Source organism: Dendrobates tinctorius, unplaced genomic scaffold (assembly GCF_039654945.1).
Source record: "Dendrobates tinctorius isolate UK_male_01 unplaced genomic scaffold, ASM3965494v1 ptg000155l, whole genome shotgun sequence".
Lineage (NCBI taxonomy): Eukaryota > Metazoa > Chordata > Amphibia > Anura > Dendrobatidae > Dendrobates > Dendrobates tinctorius.
In genome coordinates, this window is record NW_027361822.1 from 17,480,582 (window position 1) to 17,502,646 (window position 22,065).

At 42.4% G+C, this 22,065-nt stretch overlaps 1 pseudogene; it reads left to right on the forward strand.

Moving 5' to 3' along the window:
* Positions 1–16,295, forward strand: part of LOC141051043 (uncharacterized) — a 38,480-nt pseudogene extending 22,185 nt beyond the window's left edge.
* The last annotated feature ends 5,770 nt before the right edge of the window (positions 16,296–22,065 follow it).

Consider the following 22,065-nt stretch of genomic DNA (forward strand, 5'->3'; position numbering starts at 1 on the left):
TTATACCTTTACATGTGGGATATATTTATATATCCCACCACTGCCACCAATTTTTCACATACCCACTTCTCAGCACGTGACTTGGGGTTGCGCCTGTAAGGGTTAATCTATCTCCTCTCACTCAGTCCAGCATTCAACCTCTGTCCTATGCTGCAATGGGAGCATAAATCACACCCAAACACAGACCATGCACTCCATTTCATACACGCTGCCACCACTCACCGAATACACGGGCGATGAGTCCCGGATATATTACTACTACTGTCTGCCAATCACCAGGATCATACACTGTAAGGCTATGGATTCTTTAGAGCATACAAGGTTCAAACTTATTAAAATTTTAAGCTTTAATAGAAAAGGTACAGTGCTTACAATAAAAAGATATAAAAAATATGGAAATAAGTGACCTACAAATATGCAAAAACAGTGATAAAATAAAAGGGAGAAAACTTGCAGGGGTGCATTTATGTACATTTAATCAAAGTACATTTGATCAAAGTACTGGCAGTTATACCATGGGACAATCTAACACTCATCTCTATTCTCTTCATACAAGTATTTAATTCATTCAGTGTCCTGCACTGAATCTTGCCTGTGTAAGCCATAGCTATTCATCTTAGCAAGCATATGAAATGGTATATAGCTATTTCAACTTACTCTGCTTGTCCCCTTATGCTGTGAGGTCAAGTAACTTTTTCAAAGTGGTTTATGATCTATGTAGGCCTGGACACTTGTTTATCTGTTCACTACATTATTTTGTCCTGCTGTCTCAACTTTGTTTGATTGCTAGCGAGAAAAAAAAAAGGGAGAGATCTTAGAACTAGCCTCCTATATATTCATGGAGGGATGCATTTATGTACATTTAACCAAAGTACATTTGATCAAAGTACTGGCTGTTATACCATGGCATTTAGACAGGGCAGGAGTCAGGTAAGACAAATAAATAAATCTGTTCCCAGTATACTTGGATTATAACAAATTTTCACCATATGCATTTGTATAATTTATATCATGGCTGCTGCATTCACTCTCATCCACTGCCCTTGCATTAACTCTTTACACTCCATCCATATCAGCCCCTCTGTCCTTTGCTCTCCTATGTATAGCACTCAGGCTCTTTTCACATTGCTAAACAGCAAAGATCCATTCAGTTGCACCATCCAACACACGAGACTCTCACAAATCGCTTAACCATCTGCTCACTCTTTCTATCCTCTTTCTCCTAGTCGCAGGAGATATCTCTCCCAACCCCGGCCCCCCATGTTATAGCAAGTCAAATCTCCCAACTGCTACACTGAGAAACCCCTCTAATCTTATTAATATTCCCTGCATGCCTTCTGTCTCTTTTAATTGTGCCCTTTGGAATTCTCGCTCAGTGTGTAATAAACTTCCCTTCATCCATGACTTCTTAATTTCTGATACTCAACCATCTGACCCTTGCTGAAACCTGGATCCAGCAGTCAGACACCACTTCTCTCATACCCCTAGATCGGGCAACAGAGCAGGTGGAGGCATTGTTCTGCTCCTATCACCCAAATTTACCTTTCAGGTTAACCCTCAGGTACCTTCATTTGTCTTCCCTTCTTTTGAGGTCCATGCTGTCAGACTCTACATCCCCTTCTCAATGCAACTGTCTCTGGTGTATTGTCCTATGGGCCCCTCCTATCAGTTCCTGGATCACTTTGCCACCTGACTTCCACATTTTCTCTCCTCTGACATCCCCACCCTCATCATGGGTTGGGTGATTTCAACATCCCCATGGCTTTTCCCCTCTCCCCATCTGCTACTCACCTTTTATCTCTAACCTCCCCTCCTCATCAATCGTTACAACGATGCCTCTACCTTGTGCCAGTCATTACACTGGCTACCCATCCACTCCAGAATTCAGTATAAACTTATTACCCTCACCCACAAAGCCCTCCATGGCTCAGCACCACCCTACATCTCCTCCCTTGTTTCAGTATACCACCCTACCCGCGCCCTCCGTTCTGCTGATGACCTGAGGTTAGCATCCTCAATAATCAGAACCTCCCACTCCCGTCTCCAAGACTTTAAACGTGCTGCGCCAATTCTTTGGAATGCACTTCCCAGGTCAATACGATTAGTCACCAATCCCCACAATTTTAAGTGTGCCCTGAAAACACATTTATTCAGACTGGCCTATGGCCTCAACACATTAAACTAATCTATCCCTGTGTGGCACAGCCAAAAGTTTTACCATAACCAGGTTCCCCGCATCATGTTCCCACATGCTTTATGCATCCATTATCCCTCTGTGTCTGTACTGATACACACTTAACATTATGGCTGGTCCATACAATCAGGGCAACTGTTACCACCCACCTTTCATGTCTTCCTTTTTTTCCTCATAGATTGTAATCTTGCGAGCAGGGCCCTCATTCCTCTTGGTATTAGTTATAATCTGTGATTATTGTTATGCTGTAATGTCTATTGTCTGGACAAATCCCCTCCGAAATGTAAAGTGCTGCGGAATATGTCGGCGCTAAAGAAATAAAATTTATAATTATTATTATTCGGCCTTTCGCAGCTTACTAACTCTCCTATGCATGAAGATGGAAACTCCCTCGACTTGGTCTTCTCCCGGCTCTGCTCAGTGGATGTTTTCACAAACTCCCCTCTCCCGCTCTCTGACCGCAACCCTCTTTCATTCTCTATCAAGAACTGCCATCCCGCTCAGGTCACCCCCACATTCCACACTTATAGAAACATACAGGCCATTAACACCCAGAAACTTATAAAGAACGAACTTGCAGTCATCATTAGACCCTATCTCCTCCCTCTCATGTCTTGATTCTGCACTGAAGCATTACAATAAAACACTTCAAAGTGTCCTGGATTAAACTGCACCTCCTATACATAGAACAACTAGGCACAGACGGCGACAACCGTGGCACATGCTGCAAACACATTTCCTGCAGCGGTGTTCCAGGTGCGCTGAATGTCTGTGAAGAAAATCCAATCTGCTTGAAGATTTCATCCATTATAAGTTTATGCTTAAAACATACAACACTGCCATTCACCTCTCTAGACAAAACTATTTCAACACCCTCATCACCTCACTATCCAATAACCTGAAATGTCTCTTTGACACTTTTCACTCCCTACTCAACCCAAGAGTGCAGGTCCCAACCACCGATCTCCTAGCTGATGATCTGGCCAATTATTTCAAAGAAAAAATTGACCATATCTGACAGGAAATTATCTCTCAATCCCCTCATACCATGCACTGTCCTCCCTCCCCCACTGTATCTAGCTCACTCTCTGATTTTGAACCAGTCACAGAAGAAGTAATCAGGCTCCTTTCATCTCGCCCTACCACTTGCACCAGTGACCCTATTCCGTAACATCTCCTCCAGTCCCTTTCCCCTGTTGTCACCACTCAACTAACAAAAATATTCAACCTTGCTCTCTTCCGGTATCTTTCCCTCATTTAAACATGCCATCATACATCCATTACTTAAAAATACATCCCTAGACCAAAACTGTGCCGCTAACTATGCTGATGACACCCAATTATACACTTCTTCTCCTGATATCGCACCTGCCTTTTTAGAAAACACCAGTGATTGTCTTGCTGCTGTCTCTAACATCATGTCCTCCCTCTGTCTCAAACTGAACTTGCCAAAAACTGAACTGCTCATGTTTCCTCCCTCTACTAACCTACCTATGCCCGACATTGCCATTTCCGTGTGTGGTTCCACCATTACTCCCCAGCAATATAACATGCCCTCTGTCTTTGGGTCATACTTGATTACGAGCTTTCATTCACCCCCCACATCCGTTCACTGGCTCGCTCTTGTTATCTTCACCTCAAAAACATTTCTAGAATTCAACCTTTTCTTACTTTCAACTCTTCAAAAACTCTTACTGTTTCTCTTATTCATTCTCGTCTGGACTATTGTAACTCTCTACTAGTTGATATTCCTCTTACCAAACTCTTCCCTCTCCAATCTGTTTTGAATGCTGCAACCAGGATCATATTCCTCACCAATTGTACCGATGCCTCTACCTTGTGCCAGTCGTTATACTGGTTACCCATCCACTCCAAAATCCAGTACAAACTTATTACCCTCACCTACAAAGCACTCCATGGCTCAGCACCACCCTACATCTCCTCCCTTGTCTCAGTCTACCACCCTACCCATGCCCTCCGTTCTGCTAATGACCTGAGGTTAACATCCTCAATAATCAGAACCTCCCACTCCCGTCTCCATGATTTTTCACGTGCTTGGAATGCACTACCCAGGTTAATACGATTAATCCCCAATCCCCACAGTTTTAAGCGTGCCCTAAAAACGCATATGTTCAGACTGGCCTACCGCCTCAACGCATTAACCTAACTAACCCTGTGTAACCCATTGAAAATTTTTACCATAACCAGACTCCTCGCATCATGTTCTCACATGCTTTATGCATTTAATAGCCCTCAGTGTCAGTACTGTTACATAGTTAAGCCGATAACCGGTTCATGCAGCGCTACATGAACACCCGATTCTTACACTATGGCTGGTCCAAACAACGAAAGCAGTTGTTACCATTCAACTTTTGTGTCTCCCATTTTTTCCTCATAGATTGTAAACTTGCGAGCAGGGTCCTCATTCTTCTTGGTCTCTGTTTTGATTTGTGCTTGTTATGCTGTAATGTCTATTGTCTTTACAAGTCCTCTCTATAATGTAAAGTGCTGCAGAATATATTGGCGCTATACAAATAAAATTATTATTATATTCTATTTCTTAAAAACCTATCATCATGTGGAGTAGGAAACTGGCTAGTAGGAGCAATGCCTAGTAGAAGACTAAGAAAAAATGAGGATGATTGACCTCATGGAGATCAACATCCGACACTGCGGAGACACTATCACGTGTTTCTCAACGCAGTGATTCTAGAGCAATGCCCCCATCCCTTATGGGAAATATGTAAAACATGCAAAATATATAAGCCGCGGAGACACCATCACATGTTTCTCAATGTCAGTGTAATACTAACGGCCCCATACACATGAGATAAGTGTTGGCTGATCGGTCATTTGGCAGATGACTATCTCTCCTGACTCCCCCATACACACAAATATTCCAGCTTTCCTGTGGTCTGTACCAGAGAGTTGCCTTCAGACTACTCTAGCGGAGGATTAACCTCTAAAATTCAGGATGCAAGATCCTTTTCTGCCCTGACATAATCTGTCGGGAGAACCCCAAATACAATATATTTGCCCAAACCCCCTGAAATCAGTGCTTTCATGCAACTTTAATCTAATGTGTATGGGGGGGTTAAAGGTAACTTATTAGAGGCTGCCTCTGGCTCGGCCTAACAGACCTTCATACATCGCAGGCCCAGACACCATTATTAGGCATGTAAGTATCGTAGTAACTGGGCCACCCCATACTATTGAGTACTTGTGAGCAGGGGGCATTCAGCCAAACTCTGTCACACCTTCTTAGATGCCATGTTTGCTTTTCAGAGAACAAATGGTTAAACTGCCACTTTTTTTGTTGCAGCCGCACCTGTGCCATCCCTGCAGTGTACCTCTATGTTCTGCTGCCCTAAAGAGTTAATCTTTTTAAAACAAATGTTTAACGTTTTAAAAAAAAAATAACAAAATGTGTCTTCTGCTTTTTTTAAGTTTTTTTGTCTCTTTTTACAAGAAATGTTGAGGCCAATTTTCTTTTGACACATTTTAATATCTGCCTATTTTCTGGTGTTTTTCTTGAAATATAGGAAAGCCTAAGGCCAGAAATATACCCCATAAATCACTGTACCTGGAGACTTTGCGATCAGATCATTTCTGTCCACGGTGTTTGTGAAAGCAAAAAAGCTTTTATAAAAGAGTCAGACTTCTGTGTGTGAATCAGACCTGAGCTCTAAGGTGATAGAAGATTACAGTTTGGGGAAGACGGGAAACATATAGACGGCCGGTGGTGATGGAGTCAGAGACGGACTCTGGCTAAATATGGTTCTAGAGCCGTAGTAGAAGATGAAGATGTCATCCTCATCATGAAGTAGTTATTCCTCATGTCACGTGTAATGAATATCTCCTGCAATATTGCTAATGCCGATTCCAGTGTCGGTAAATGAGATGAGAATTAGCGTTATGGAAGATGAGTCTATGAGAAACGTATTCAGCTGCCGACTCCGAGGAAGAAACTGCTTGTTGTGTGTGTGGTCTAAAATGTATAGGATTTATTACCAGATGTAAAGAAGAAAACTACCATATTTTTCGGACTATAAGACGCACCGGACCATAAGACGCACCCCAATTTTCAGAAGGAAAATAGGGAAAAAAATAATAATGTGTCAAATGGGGGTCCATCTTACAGTCCGAATTCAGCTTACCTGGGAAGGGATCTGGCACAGGTGGAGGAGTGGTCACAGGGGTCATTCAGTGGTCCAGGCTCGTGCAGTGGCGGCTCTGTGCTGGGGCAGGTTGGTTGTGTTGGAGCAGCTGGGCTGTACTGGCGTAGCTGGGCTGTGCTGGGGCAGGTGCGCTGTACTGGCGCAGCTGGGCTGTGCTGGGGCAGGTGGGCTGTGCTGGGGCAGCTGGGCTGGGGCAGCTGGGCTGTGCTGCGGCTGGGGCAGCTGGGCTGGGGCAGCTGTGCTATGCAGGGGCTGGAGCAGCTGTGCTGGGGCTGGGGCAGCTGTGCTGGGGCTGGGGCAGCTGTGCTGGGGCAGCTGGGCTGGGGCAGGTGGGCTCTGTGGGGTAAGGGTGGAGGCTCTCTGCGCTCCGATGCATTTCCTCCAAGCCCGGATGCCCCCGCACATCCCTTGCTTGCCGCCGCCATGTTGCGGTGGCCTCCGGGAACATGGCCGCCGGGAAGATGGCCGCCGGTCCGGGGACGGCGCATTTGCAGGTTCAGATCTCGTACCGAGATCTCGGGGGACGAGATTTCGTTGCCGAGATTTGAATCTCGTCCCCTGAGATCTCAGGACGAGGTCTAAACCTGCGCATGCGCCGTCCCTGGACCGGTGGCCATGTTCCCAGAGGCCACCGCAACATGGCGGCGGCCAGCAAGGGATGTGCGGGGGCCACCGGGCTTGGAGGAAATGCTGGCGGAGCCGCCGCCTCTGCACCGGAGCACAGAGAGCCGCTACCCCTGCACCGGAGCACAGCCCGCTGCCACCACCGCACTACAGAGCCCCGCGGCACCCGCACCAGCCTCCAGCCACGATCGCGGAGGTTAGTATATTGCGACCATAAGACGCACCCCCCACTTTCCCCCAAATTTTGGGGGGAAAAAGTGCGTCTTATGGTCCGAAAAATACGGTAAATGCTGTAAAATAATAAATCTCCTCTCATGTTTCCCTTATTATCTCCAGTAATTGTATTATTACACAGGATTTTAATGATGATACATCGACTCATCATCTTCTTTTTCAGGTCTCTACAATATCAGATCCTCTCAGTGAAGACCTTCTATATTAGAGAATTGTCCTAATTTACTCATCAAAGATGGATATGGACGGAGACAAGATGGCGGAGAGGATATTACACGTCACCCTAGAGATCCTCTTCCGGATTACTGGAGAGGTGAGAGATTCTGATGACGTCACATTACATCATTCTTTTCTATGGGAATAACAGATGGACAGAACTGGAGAGGTGAGGACTCTGGAAATGTCTGTAGTGAGATTTATTAATGTCTCTCTCCATAACTAGGATTACACAGTAGTGAAAAAGACCTCTAGTAAGCGCTGTCAGGATGCTGTGTCTGGGTTTAGTGGTCTTCCCCATCTTTCACTCAAGGGACCTCCACCTCATCCCTTGATACGTGAGAATATTGATGACCAGAAGATCCTAGAACTTGCCTATAAGATGATTGAGCTGCTGACTGGAGAGGTGACACTGCTGGGAATGCTGGGGCATTATAGAGTAATGCTATGAAGGGATCGGGGGATGACGGTATCCTTGTATGCGTCAGGTTCCTATACGGTGTCAGGATGTCGCTGTCTATTTCTCCATGGAGGAGTGGGAGTGTTTAGAAGGACACAAAGATCTGTACAAGGACGTCATGATGGAGGTTCCCCAGCCCCTCACATCACCAGGTAATAGACAGGACTAAATATACACGGTCTATAATTATCTATATGTAAAGAATGAATTCAGTCCCTGTGTGTGTTTCCTCCAGATCTATCCAGTAAGAGGACAATACCAGAGAGATGTCCCCATCCTCTTCTTCCACAGGACTGTAAACAAGAAGATCCTAGTGTTCCTCATGATCATCAGGTAGATTGAGACAAGGTGTCATGAGATGTCTCCTATGATAAACGGCTGTGAAGGGCTTGTGTTCAGTCTTGTTTTAGCCATCAATATTTTAAAGTCATGGCCAAAACTGTTGGCATCGTTGAAATATTTCCAGAAAGTGAATTATTTCTCCCAGAAAATTATTGCAATTACACATGATTTAATATACACTTTTATTTCCTTTGTGTGTATTGCAGCAACACAAAAAAACTGTGAAAAAATGGCAAATTTTACATAATTTCTCACAAAACTCCCAAAAAATGGGCTGGGCAAAATTATTTGCATCGTGAACTTAGTATTTGCTTGTACACCCTTAACTGCAATCAATCACTTCCTATAACCATCAACAAGCTTCTTACAACTCTCATCTGGAGTTTTGGATCACTTTTCTGTTGCAACCTGCTACAAGTCTCTCATATTTGAAGAGCAATTTTAAAATCTCTGTACTCTGTTCAATGCCAATTAGATCCGGGCTCATTGCTGGATAATTCAGACCTGTCCAGGGTCTTGTTTTCATCTATTTCTTAAGACTTCTTGAAGTATGTTTGGGGTCATTGTCATGCTGGAAAACCTATGACCTAGGATGCAAACCCAGCTTTCTCACACTGGGCTCTACATTGCAATCCAAAATCATTTGGTAATCTTCACGTTTCATGATGGCTTGCTCACAGTCAAAAAATCCAGTGCCAGAGATCCCAAAACATCTTGGAACCTCCATCATATTTGACTGTAGGTACTATGTTCTTTTCTTTGTAGGCTTCATTCATTTTTTATAAACAGTAGAATGATGTACTTTGCCAAAAAGCTCTACCTTGATCTCATCTGTTCACAACACTCTTTAACAGAAGTATTTTGGCTTACTCGCATACATTTTGACAAACTACAGTAGCTTTTTTATGTCTCTGTGTCAGCAGTGGGGTCCTCCTGTGTCTCGTGCCATAATGTTTAACATCATTAAAATGTTGAAGGATACTTTGCGTTTATGCACCTTGAGCCTGCAGAACAGCTTGAATTTCTTTGGAACTTGATTGGGGCTGCTTATCCGCCATCCGGACTATCGTGCGTTGCAACCTTTCATCAATTTTTCTTTGCCGACCATGTCCAAGCAGATTGGCTACAGCTCCATGGGATGTTAACGTCTTGATTATGTTGCACACTATGGACAAAATCTCTGCAAATGGACTTGTAACTTTTAGCTTGTAGATATTTTTCAACAATTTAGATTCTCAAGTCCTCACACAGTTCTCTTCTTCGGTTCTCCATGCTTAGTGTAGCACGCAAAGACACAATGCAAAGAATAAGTCAACTTCTCCCCTTTTTATCTGGTTTCAGGTATTCATATTGCCCACACCTGTTACTTGTCACAGGTAAGTTTAAATGAACATTACAAGCTTGAAATAAAGTTATTTACCCACAATTTTGGAACGGTGTCAGCAATTTTATCCTGCCCATTTTGGGGGTTTTGTGTGAAATTTTGCCATTTTCTTTCTTTTTTCGTGTTCCAAAAACACACAAAATAAATGAACAATGTGTATAACAAAATATGTGTAATTGCAATAATTTTCTGGAACAAATACCGCATTTTACGCATTATAAGACGTACTTTTCTTCCCCCAAGTTTGGGGGGGGAAATGGAGGTGCGTCTTATAATGCGTATATACCAGTACCGTTGCTGCAGGCTGGGATGAGGGGGTGCCCGCCGCTGCCCGGGTTGTCTGCCGCCGCTGCCCTGGGTGTCCGCCGCTGCGGGGGGCTCTACCGACATTTCGTGAAAAGCCAGAGCCCCCCACAGTTCCATGGTTTCCTGTGCGGTGGAGCTGAAATCTCATCTCCCAAGATCTTGATGCCGATATCTCTGCCCATGCGCTGCCCCCCGGCAGCCATTTTCCCTGAGTCCACCGCACAGGAGGAAACCACGGAACTGCGGGGGGCTCTGGCCTTTAATGAAATGTTGACAGAGCCCCCCCCACACAGTGGCAGACACCCAGACAGCGGCGGCGGACACAGCGGGCAGCAGCGGCGGTCACCCCGAGCAGCAGCGCTGGGCACCCCAGCAGCACCGCCAAGAACACCAGTAGCAGTGCATTGCACATCAGGCCCCCCTCATCCCACTCTGCAGCATCACCCCACTCCTGCCTCCTCCAGCAGCGACCCTGGGACTCCGCTTCACCGCAGCCACCACCCCCGTAAGCAATAAGACACATGGATTATAAGAAACACCACCATTTTATTAAAAAAAAAAATTTTCCTTATTTTTCTCCTCAAAATTTGGGGTGCGTCATAATCCGGAGCGTCTTATAATCTGAAAAATACGGTACTTCATTTTCTGCAACAATTTAAAAAGTGCCAACACCTTCTGTCATGACTGTGTGTTTTATACTTGTGTAATGAGAACGGTGGAGATGGCAGGATTAGAGCTGATCATAGATGTGACTTCTCCATCTGTCTGTGACTTTTACAATATTTGTTTCAGGGTGAAGATCTGACCCATATTAATACTACAGAGACATATGTGAGGGGTTATGAATGGTGTAAAGAGGAGATTCCTGCATATGACTACCCAGGTGAGTAGTAACCACTAAATGCAGAGACGTCACAGATTCTTCTCAGTCACCTGCTGTGACGGCATTTTGAGTGGTATAGTCCGCCGTATCACAATAGTGTGATCACCATTTTGCCCCCTGGGATTAGAAGACGCTGACCATTACCTGTGTATATCTGTAAACTACAAAGCCAAATGACCGCATACGTAGAATGGGCTGACAAGTTAGAAAATCACTTCACGAAAAAGATTATGATGTAAGAGAAAGCGGAGGGTTATGATGCTGTTGACTTCCTAGAACCCGGATACCTTATTGGATGAATCTACCTGCTCTCCCTTCTGTGCTGCTGAATGTGCCCATATGGTCCCTACAAGACCAGGTCCAGTCTTTCTGGCCAAACTTCACTTATGATCGACAACATTAAATGTGCAGTGAGGCCAAGTGTGAATTTCTGTACAATAACATCAGAGTTTCCCTTTATCCTGACTTTTCAATTTATTTAAAACCAACTATCTTCAAACAGGATTGTGATAAACTACATGAAAAACATTACACCTGTGCCATGATATATGTCTAAGCTGTGCATGGCTGATGGCTGTAATATACATTTATTCACGCCTGCAGGAGATGTGTGGCTTGGCTTCGAGCCTTGGTTTCATGGATTCACTCCACATCATAAATTCCATTATGTTTTCAATCATAATGAATTCTGATTACTGCACAATCTCTCCTGGAATGGGGAGCACTAATACTTTCTCTACTCTTCTGGTCAGGACTCATAATAGCTCCAGTGGTCCACCATAAATTTATACAACTCCAGTTTAATGTTGGAGTTCTCCCCCAAGACATACGATATTGTTGGAGATGTCACATATTTTTTTATTCTATGTCTTACTTTACAAGTTATTTCTGTATGATAGTTTAATTGTGGTGGGATCGGCCCGCCTCACTTATGTGACTCTGTATCTCCCTGGTAGTCTTTAAAAATAATATCCATCTGCAGTGTTCTAAAAAGTTATTTTTAATGTCTAATTTTTCTTCTTGAAACTCAACTGACAAAAAAAATTGGCCTTTATGATAGTTTAGATTGCGAAGAACCACCAAGCCCCATACTTTAATGACTCCAGAGAAGTTTCACCACTACTTACTTATTTATTTTTTTTACCATGAAGACTGTTGAGTTTGATCATTTCAGTAGATGTATTATTGTCTATGCTCAGTTTGACTACTGTAGTTAGTGCCCAAATTCCTCTGATTTAACCATTTCCTGCAGCCAGTTTTGTGTTCCTAATCAGGGCCCATTTTTCAAATGTGACATCTTTCACTTTATGTGGTGACAACTTTGGAATTCTTCACAAAGGATAAGGAAACAAGTGTACCTTACAAATTATTTTCCAACTTCTCTTGAATTGGACAATACCCTGTATATGGTTGTACACTACAGTCTGAGCACATGGCAAGATTAAGAATATAACGATTGCTATTTAGCTATTTAAATGATGATCTTGCTGGAACAGTTTGCAGACACAATGTATAGGGGCAATGTTCAGGGTCAGCTGGCACCTTAAAATATGGCCACCATGAACAGACTTCTTCGTTTTCCAGATCCTAGGTATTATCTTGCTCATCACCCTTTAACCCCTCTACATGGATCTGGATTTACACAAAGACCCCTAGGCTTGGGCCATGGTGTTTCCTGCTGTTCAGGGGTGTAAGATGGGATGAAGAATAATTAGGTAGTAGAGTCAGAACCAGGATGGTAGAAAAAATACAAAATCAGAACACACAAGAGTAGTCAGTAAACAGGACGGAGTTACAACAGGAAGCAAATGCACCAGCCGGGAACGGAGCACAGAAGACTGAACCAGAGGAGAACAAGACTGTATCTGGCAGCTTCCAGAAATATGCTTCGCAATTTGGTAGGATCTGGTGTTTTCCAATTGGCTGAAGCAGGGAGCAGATTACTCTAGCTGGACAGCACGCACACACACACTGCCAGACCGGATGGTACTACAGGTCTCAGGCACCCTAATCTTAGTGGCTTGAGCTTTTGGTTACCACGTTTCCTCGATTACCAGTGCCGCCTGCAAAATCAATAAGGTGGCTCCTGGTGATAGAGGCAGACGTCTCAGGAGCTGATCTCAGAGTAGATGGGACACATCATTTGCAGAAGCCCCAATATAACAAAATGTCAGAAAACCAGAGCACTAGAAATACTCATAAACTGACTCCATTTTAGAAATTGCAACCCTCAGTGAATTAATCTATGGGAGGAGTGACTATTTTGACTACACAGACACTTGGCATGCAGTGGAAGTAGGAGAGTAGAGACTGCACATTAGCTAATTTTATTACCCAACACACAGTACCCAGATTGTGCTCCAGGAGTCACACACATACTGTAAACTAAGTGGGTTCTGCACACTAGTAATATCAAATACATGGATGCTAAATATGGTTTGGTCACACTGCAAGGCTCAGAAGTGAGGGGGAGCTTTGAATTTGTCAGAGTGAATTGTGCTAGATTGGCTAATGGAAGCCATGTTGCTTTTCAAGATCCTTTGAGCCACTAATAATGTGGAAACCTCTGTTTTTCCATTGACAGATGATGGACCTGAGTTGCGACTTGTTTTTTTGTGAGATGAGTAGAAGCTTTAGTGGTATTATTTTTTCCTACATAACATTATTTGGTTGCTTTTTATTTCTTATTAGGAAGGCAGAATGAAGAAACACCATGTTCTACTGGTTCATCTAATTAGGTTTTCTATTAGACTGTCAATAATTCAATATTTTTACATAATTTGCCATTTCTACAGACAGTTTAAGTAGTAAATGTTCCAAAATATAAAATTCAATGATATTTTATTAAAAAATAATTGGTTTTATTCTTGGCAGATGACTGTACCAGGAGATCAGAGGGACACCTGACATCTTCAATTTTTAAATCGGATATTCTTGAGATCCCACAGAATACAATTGAAGTGAATGCCTTTACTCCAGATATACCATCATCCCTTCACAGCAAAGATCTATCATCCGATCCTTTGAAACAGGTCCTGTCTTCTGATTCATTACCGACTACTAAGGAAATTCAAAGTCACAAAATAAGCAATAAAAAACTAGCTGCTCCAAAAGCAAAGAAGCCATTTGCATGTTCAGAAAATGGAACTAGTTTTCCCCTTAAAAAGTCTTTTCCTAAGCATCAAAAAATTCACATAGATAATAGATTTTCTTGTTCCAAGTGTGGGAAATGTTTTAACCAGAAATCAGATCTTGTTAGGCATGAGAGAATTCACACAGGGGAGAAGCCATTTTCATGTTCCGAATGTGGGAAATGTTTTAGCCAGAAATCAGATGTATTTATGCACCAAAGAACCCATACAGGGGAAAAGCCATTTTCATGTTTAGAATGTGGGAAATGTTTTACACAGAAAGCAACTCTTGATAAACATCAGAGAACCCACACAGGGGAGAAACCTTTTTCATGTTCAGAATGTGGGAAGTGTTTTAGCCGTAAATCCGATATTGGTATGCACAAGAGAACCCACACAGGGGAGAAGCCTTTTTCATGTTCAGAATGTGGGAAATGTTTTACACAGAAATCAACTCTTAGTAAACATCAGAGAACCCACACAGGGGAGAAACCTTATTCATGTTCAGAATGTGGGAAGTGTTTTAGCCGTAAATACAGTATTGATATGCACCAGAGAACCCACACGGGGGAGAAACCTTTTTCATGTTCAGAATGTGGGAAGTGTTTTAGCCGTAAATCCGATATTGGTATGCACCAGAGAACTCACACAGGGGAGAAACCTTTTTCATGTTCAGAATGTGGGAAGTGTTTTAGCCAGAAACCAGATTTTGTTAAGCACCAGAGAATTCACACAGGAGAGAAGCCTTTTTCATGCTCAGAATGTGGAAAATGTTTTATCCAGAAATCAGATTTGGTGAAGCACCAGAGAACCCACACAGGGGAGAAGAAATTTTCATGTTTAGAATGTGGGAAATGTTTTACACACAATTCATCTCTTAATAATCATCGGAGAAGTCATACAGAAGAGAACCCTTTTTCATGTTCAGAAAGTGCATCTTGGTAGTCATCAAAGAACCCACACAGGGGAGAAGCCTTTTTCATGTTCAGATTGTGGGAAATGTTTTATCCAGAAATCAGATGCTGTTATACACCAAAGATCTCATACAGGGAAGAAGCATATTTTCATGTCCAGAATGTTGGAAATGTTTTAACCAAAAATTATATTTTCTTAAAGGGGTTGTCCATTACTATGGCAACCCTTTGTCATTCCTCAAGTTTGGCCTTGTTAAAGTAAAAACACTTATACTCCCCTTACTTGCCAGTGCTGTTCCAGCTGTGTCGGCACTCGAGTTCCCTGTACTCATGTGAGGTTGTTACATTGCATGAACTCTGCTCACAATGACTGTTTCCATCTTTAGATGTATTGAACATCAACACGAAACCAGGTCTGCGGCTGCTCACTGACTTCCTCTTATTGTTCAGTTTCTCTGGAGGTGGAAACAGTGAAGCCAGCTCTGATTGGGTGCAGGGCTCAAATAATGTAACAACCTCGTATAGGCCCCGGAAATGCAAATGCAGACATCAATGGAACGACACCGGCATGGGAGGTTTATTTAAGAGGTGTTATTTTTATGGGACCAAACATGAGGAATGGGAAGGAGGTTGTCCAACCCCTTTAAACCCTTGCTAACATGCGCCATATATAGTGACAGCGACACTGAGGAGCATCGCAGAGAGAGTGAGCTCCCTGTCTGCTCCCATCAGCACAACGCAATGCGATCACGTTGTGCCGATGTTCTCAATGGTGACCCTGGGCCGCAAGATGGCCGCAATTTCCTTCAAGGAAGGTAGACTATGAGCGCCTGCTAAGAGCAGGAGCTGACACGCCTCCTCCCTGCCTGTAAGACGCTACTCTGATGCCCTGCACTGCAAAAGCATTGCAAAATATCAGATCAGTGATCTGTCAGTGTAAAGATGATTGACCATAGTGGAACAATGTAAAAAAGTAAAAAAAAAAAAAAAAAATCAAAAATGTTATTAAAAATTGTATAAACATTTTTTAAAAATACCCAAATAAAGAACAAAAAAATGAAAAAATATTAATCCAGTAAATACATTTATGTAAAAATAAAGTACAGATATATGGTATTGTCATGTCGGAATGACCCAACCTTTAAAACTGTTATACTTGTTAACCCCTTCAGTGAAGACCATAAAAAAGGCAAAAACTATGCTTTATCATCATACTGGTGAACAAAAAGTGCAATAAAACGCTAGAAAGATGAATGGAAATAAAAATGGTACCGCTGAAAACATAATCTTGTCCCGCAAAAAACAAGCAGCTCAGAATCAAGTGATGCAAATTTTTTTTATTGTGTAAGAGCTCCAAAACACAAAAAATGATGTAAATGTGGTATTTATGTAATCGTACTGACCCCAAGAATAAAGTTGTCTAATCACACGAATGGTGTAAGAAATAATTACAACCAATTCTTCATCTGCTGTTGCCTTGTTCATTCTGCCTCCCAAAGATCACAGTAAGGCTCAGCGCACATTTTTCCTGTGCTGTACAATGAGCACTTACACAGGGGTTTACATGTAAATCTCTGAAATACATGACTTAGACGGAACCCCAGGCGGAAGATTCCCTATAATGAAGCAGATTGTGGCTCTGTGATCTGGCAGTGTCCATCTTTTTATGTGAGCAGAAAAGCGTGGTCGGCCACAGTTTTGTGCACTTCTGAAAAGAAGGACACCGCTGAACAAAGACCAGACAGACTCCAGAGTAACTGCTGCCTAGATATAGTGAATGGATCCCTCCTGGGGTTTCATCTGTCACGTCACTCAGAGACTTAGTTGTAATCCCTAAAGTAGGTGCTCATAAATGTGATCCTACATGTTATGCAAAATGTTCCCAATAAAAGCTTCAACTCAATTCACAAAAAAAGCAAGTCCCCACTCGGGTCCGTCATCTGTTAACAGAAATATTAGTTGGTTCCACTTTACTGGTAGCACAAAGGCTATGGAAAAGCACTGTGGCACCTCACCCTCCAAAAGAGATCCAGTGAATTCTGCAATCCCAAATGCCCCCCTTTCCCTTCTGAACCTCATTGTGCTTAAACCACATTTAACATCCACAGATGCGTATGTCCAGAAGCGCGAGCTGGGCATAACATACTGGTGACTACAACTTACTTGGCACTACAATGTATGGGCACTACAATAGCAGATTAGCAATTTTTACTCAGCAATATCCACTGCTGCTTGTTTTTGAAAAACACCCATGGAGTCAAAACAGTCCAAAACAGGGTCATTTGTTGGGGGATTATGCGTACCTAGCACTTAGGGTCTCTTTATATGGAGTCTGCAAACCACTCTAGGAAAATCTGCGCTTCAGGAGGTAGAGTTCCTCCCAAGTCTCGCTGTGTAGCTAAGCAGCACTTTACAACCATATATAGTAGGGTGCCAAGGAAAAATTAACTTTGCAAACTAGTAAGTCTTACCCCTCAAATTTGTTCCTTTTGGCATAAGGATTCACCATGTAAAATATGTTGACATTAAATTTAGATTTACCACTTGCTCAAGGCATGTGAATTATTCCATGTGGACTAGTAATAAAAAAAAAGTAAAAAATTTTTTTTAAAGTAAAAAAAACCTAAGAGTTCAAATCACCCCCCTTTCGCCCCATTGAAAATTAAAGGGTTAAAAAAATATATACACACATTTGGTATTGCCGCGTTCAGAAACGCCCATTGGTATCGCCGCGTTCAGAAATTCCCGATCTATCAAAATATAAAATCAATTAATCTGATCGGTAAACGGCATATCATACCATACATAACGCAGGATATGCATGACGATAAATACTAAACAAACATTTAAAACTGCAATATGATGTGCCATTGAGCAACCAGTAAATGATAACTAATCTTAAAAAAAGAAAATTGTAAAATATATATGACCAAAAAGGAACAAAATTAGGAGGTAAGACCTTCAAAAACTTGCGACTTAATTTTTACCATTCATTTCCTTAGCACGCTAATATATAGGGGATTTTTACATTGAGCAGAAATTGTCTTATACATTTTGGTGTCATTTTTACCCATTTCCCATTATGAAAATGTAAAATCTGGGGTTAACACACAATCTTGGTGGGAAAAATGTAATTATTTTTTCTTCACTGCCCAATGGTATAAAATTCTGTAATACATCTGTGGTGTCAATATGATCACTGCACCCCTAGATGACTTCATTGAGTGGTGTAGTTTGTAAAATGGGGTCAGTTATTGGGGGTCCTGCTGGTCTGGCACCTCAGGGGCTCTTCTATTGTGATATGGCACAGTCAAACCAGTCCAACAAAATCTGAACTCTAATATGTCGCTTCTTCCTTTCTGAGCTTTGAACTGTGCCTCAAAAGTAGTTTTCCAAAAAGGTGTCATTTGTGGAGTGTTTCCACTGTTTAGGCACATCAGGGGCTCTCTAAATGTGAAATAGCCCCTGCTAATTATGCCAGCAAATTTTGCATTAAAAAAATCAAATGGTGCTTCTTCGATTCTGAGCCCTGCCGTGTGCTCAAACAGTGGTTTTCCCCCACATATGGCATATCGGCATGCTCAGGAGAATTTGCACAACAAATTGTATGGTCCATTTTCTTCTGTTACCCTTGTGAAAGTAAAAAACCTTGGGTCTAAAGTAAATTTTTTTGTGAAAAATAGTTAAATGTTTATTTTTTCCTTCCACATTCCAAAAATTCCTGTGAAGCACCTGAAGTGTTACACTTCTTTAATGTTCTTTCGAGCATCTTGAGGGGTGCAGTTTTTAGAATGGTGTCTGTTAGGAGTCAGATTTTGGCCATTGCTAGGCAGGAATCTAGACCTTCACATGCTGCAGTCTCCTGCTCTGTGTTTAATGCAAAGGAGATTGCAGAAGAGATTGCTTTACAGCAACTCTCTCCGGAGGCTAAGTCCTTCGTCCCTTCTTCTGAGCATGCTTATGGGATGAGCTCCCATTGGAGTTCAAGAGTCAAGCGCTCAGGTCCTGCTCCTGATTCCATTAGTTCAGCTCAGGGTTCTGGAGATTTCCGGAAGGTCCCGTTCACTATAAAAATGTGCGCATGGCTGTTCCGCCATGCGCTAGTATTTTCATACTTGCTGCTGTGTGTATGGTGATGTATGCTTGGACTGGTGACTGACTTATTAAGAAACCCCTTCCCTCTGATAATACGTCTGTGTGAGTGTTTAGATATCGACCAGTAGCAGCGCTAGCGCCAGCGCGCTTATGCTCCATCTACTTCAGCAGCTAGCGTCCTGCATCGCACTTGCGACATAGTGGTGCCTTCTCTGTGGCTCAGTTCACGTCGCGCTGCGGTTGCAGTTCTGCCGGGCGTTCGCAGTTGCGACGCCACGCGCCTTACTTTACGGTAGGTCTAGAAGGAGTAGTCATGTTGTTTAAGGCTACTCCTATGACCTTTAATACCGTGTCTGTATCGCTGAGAGTCTGTGACCTTGAACAGACTCAGCGTTTAGTTTATGCTGTATGCCTGCAGCTCTGTGAGTATAACAGAGTTTGCATTAGTGCACTTTGGGTGCAGTCCAACCCTGTGCACATTACCGCCATAGTGTTCTGCCTCTTCTAGCTGCGGTTTTTCCATCCACTGCACGGTGGACCCCGAGTGGCAAAGGCCGTTTATTTATTTTTATTTAGTGTCTTCCGCCACTCCTAATAGTGTCACTTTTGGGTATTTTCTATCATGTTTATGTTTCAAAAATTGTGCTGACGTAAAGTAGACGACGTAAAGTAGACATGTGGGAAAAGTAATTTATTAACTATTTTGTGTGACATAACTCTGATTTAAGGGCATACAAATTTCTGGGTTTTTTTTTTACAAATAAACATGTCATATCAAATAAATTTTATCACTGTCATGAAGTACAATATGTCACAAAAAAACAGAATCAGTGGAATCCATTCTAGCGTTCCAGAGTTATTACCTTATAAAATAACAACGGTCAAAATTGTAAAAATTGGCCTGGTCAGGAAGGTGAAAACAGGCTTCAGTGTCAAGGGGTTAAATGTCCAAAATCCCACACAGGGAGAAGTCATGATCATACCTAGATTGTAAAAAATAAATTACTGGAAAATCTTATTTTGTTGACCATCAAAAATAAGTCAGACAGGAAGAAACTATATATGTTTGTCACGATCCCACCGCTGACACCGATATGTCACGGACCGGGGGATGTGACCTTTGGCTGCACACGGCTATCACAGGCACAGTGGGGCTTATCTTAGTTATCCCACCGCTGGCACCATGTGATAAAAACAGCAAGCTAGTCTTGCCCTAACAGTTTACCGCAAGGGGGTTTATTTTGGTTATCCCACCACTGCCACAATATGTTACAAGCTGTTGGGATTTATGGATATCCCACTTTCCAGTTCCCCTTTGGAACTTGCAGCTCACCGGCGCCCCCCTTACCCACAGGTCAGTCAGGGAACTACACCTAGGATAATTAGTCGCTGGACGAGCTACTTGTTGTGCAGTGACTATTAGGCCCGCTTGCAGTGATGGAGTTATGAATGCTTTGGCCGCAGCCACCCAATCAGCTTATAAAACCCCTTCCATCACTGCCCGCTAGCCCCAACCAGCCAAAACACACTTCGCTGCCACCAGCTTCAGATTTCTCCGATTAATATTTAAAATTATTATACAGATATACACCGGCACTACCAATAGAAAGGGAGGGCTGCTGGTGCCTAGACAGAAGCTGTGCTTGTTCTGCCAAAAAAGGGTTAAATAAGTAAATAGAGAAAGGCACCGCGCTCACAGGACGATTCACAGATGATAACGTGAAAGTCCTGCCTTTCACACATAAGCCCGATACTCAAAGCGTGCAGGAAATACAGATCTACCACAGCAAGATACACTGATGAACGGTAAAGGACTTAAACAAACTTACCCTAGCTCTGCTGAATGAAGGTGCTGTGCTGATCACAGTGAATGATCCACAGAAATGCTGGATAAGCAGTTGAGAAGCTGGGAGGATGAAGTGAATGAGCTGGCTGACTGGGGTGCAAGTAAAGAAAAGATCTGGGCAGAGCCAGGATAGCTCCGGCCGGTAGCGTCCTGGATGCACAGCTGAGGGGGGCCGACACTGTCCTGCACTGACAGCGTGTGACGTCACAGGCTAAGGCTACGGAGCCTAGCTGGGGCCAAAAACCTACGCGTTTCAAAGCAAAACGTGCGTCTTCATCAGGGTTACTGCCCACCCAGTATAGCTGTCATATATAGTGTGTATATGTTCAAACACCTGTTTAACTCTTGGATTGAACACTAACCTCCACCCTCCCAGTAGAAGGCTAATTAATGATTAAAATAATATCATACATTTAAAAAGAAAGAAAAAAGAATAGCCATAGCGTATACCTCACAAAAATGGGTTGTAATATTGAGAATAATAAGGAATGTTAAAAACTATAACTTTATTATGCTGATAAATTTTTTAACATTTTAATATGAATAAAATTGAATACAAATATAAAAAAAAAAAACTATGCGCGTAAAATTAAAATATGCTCCACCTACTGCAGATATCGAAAATATGAATATAGAGAATATGGTAGGGGAAGGCAAATGCATCTATCTTAAAAAAAAAAATTTTAAAATATTTATAAAACCACATAATGTATATATGGCTAATAAAATTAGTCATAAACAGCCTCTATGTATGCATTTCACAATACTAATATTGGTTATAAACGTTGTTCTATTGCATACCAAATATTAGTATAACTAGTGAGGATAATGATTAAAATTACTTGTATATAAATACTCCTTATAGATAAAGTAAAAATCCAGTTTGAATATTAATAAAAATAGAATAAATGTGAAAGAACTGGTTGAAAATAGTTAATAGGTACATGAAACCTCTAATGCAAGCATCCATATGTATTTGTCTACAATCATATTAGAAGGCATATAATTCCAGTTCATGATTCAGGCCTTTTGGGGCCAAACTGTCCAAGGAGAATATCCAATAGGACTCTGCTCTAGACATTGCCTTGAGGAAATCACCCCCTCTCTGGTTATGATGAACCACCTGAATGCCGCAAAAGTGAACGCCTTTCAAAGTTTGGCTATGTTTGTCTTTAAAATGGCGTGAGAGTGGGTGTCCTATAAAGCCTTTACGAATTTTAGAAAAGTGTTCTTTGATGCGATCCATCAAACGACGTTT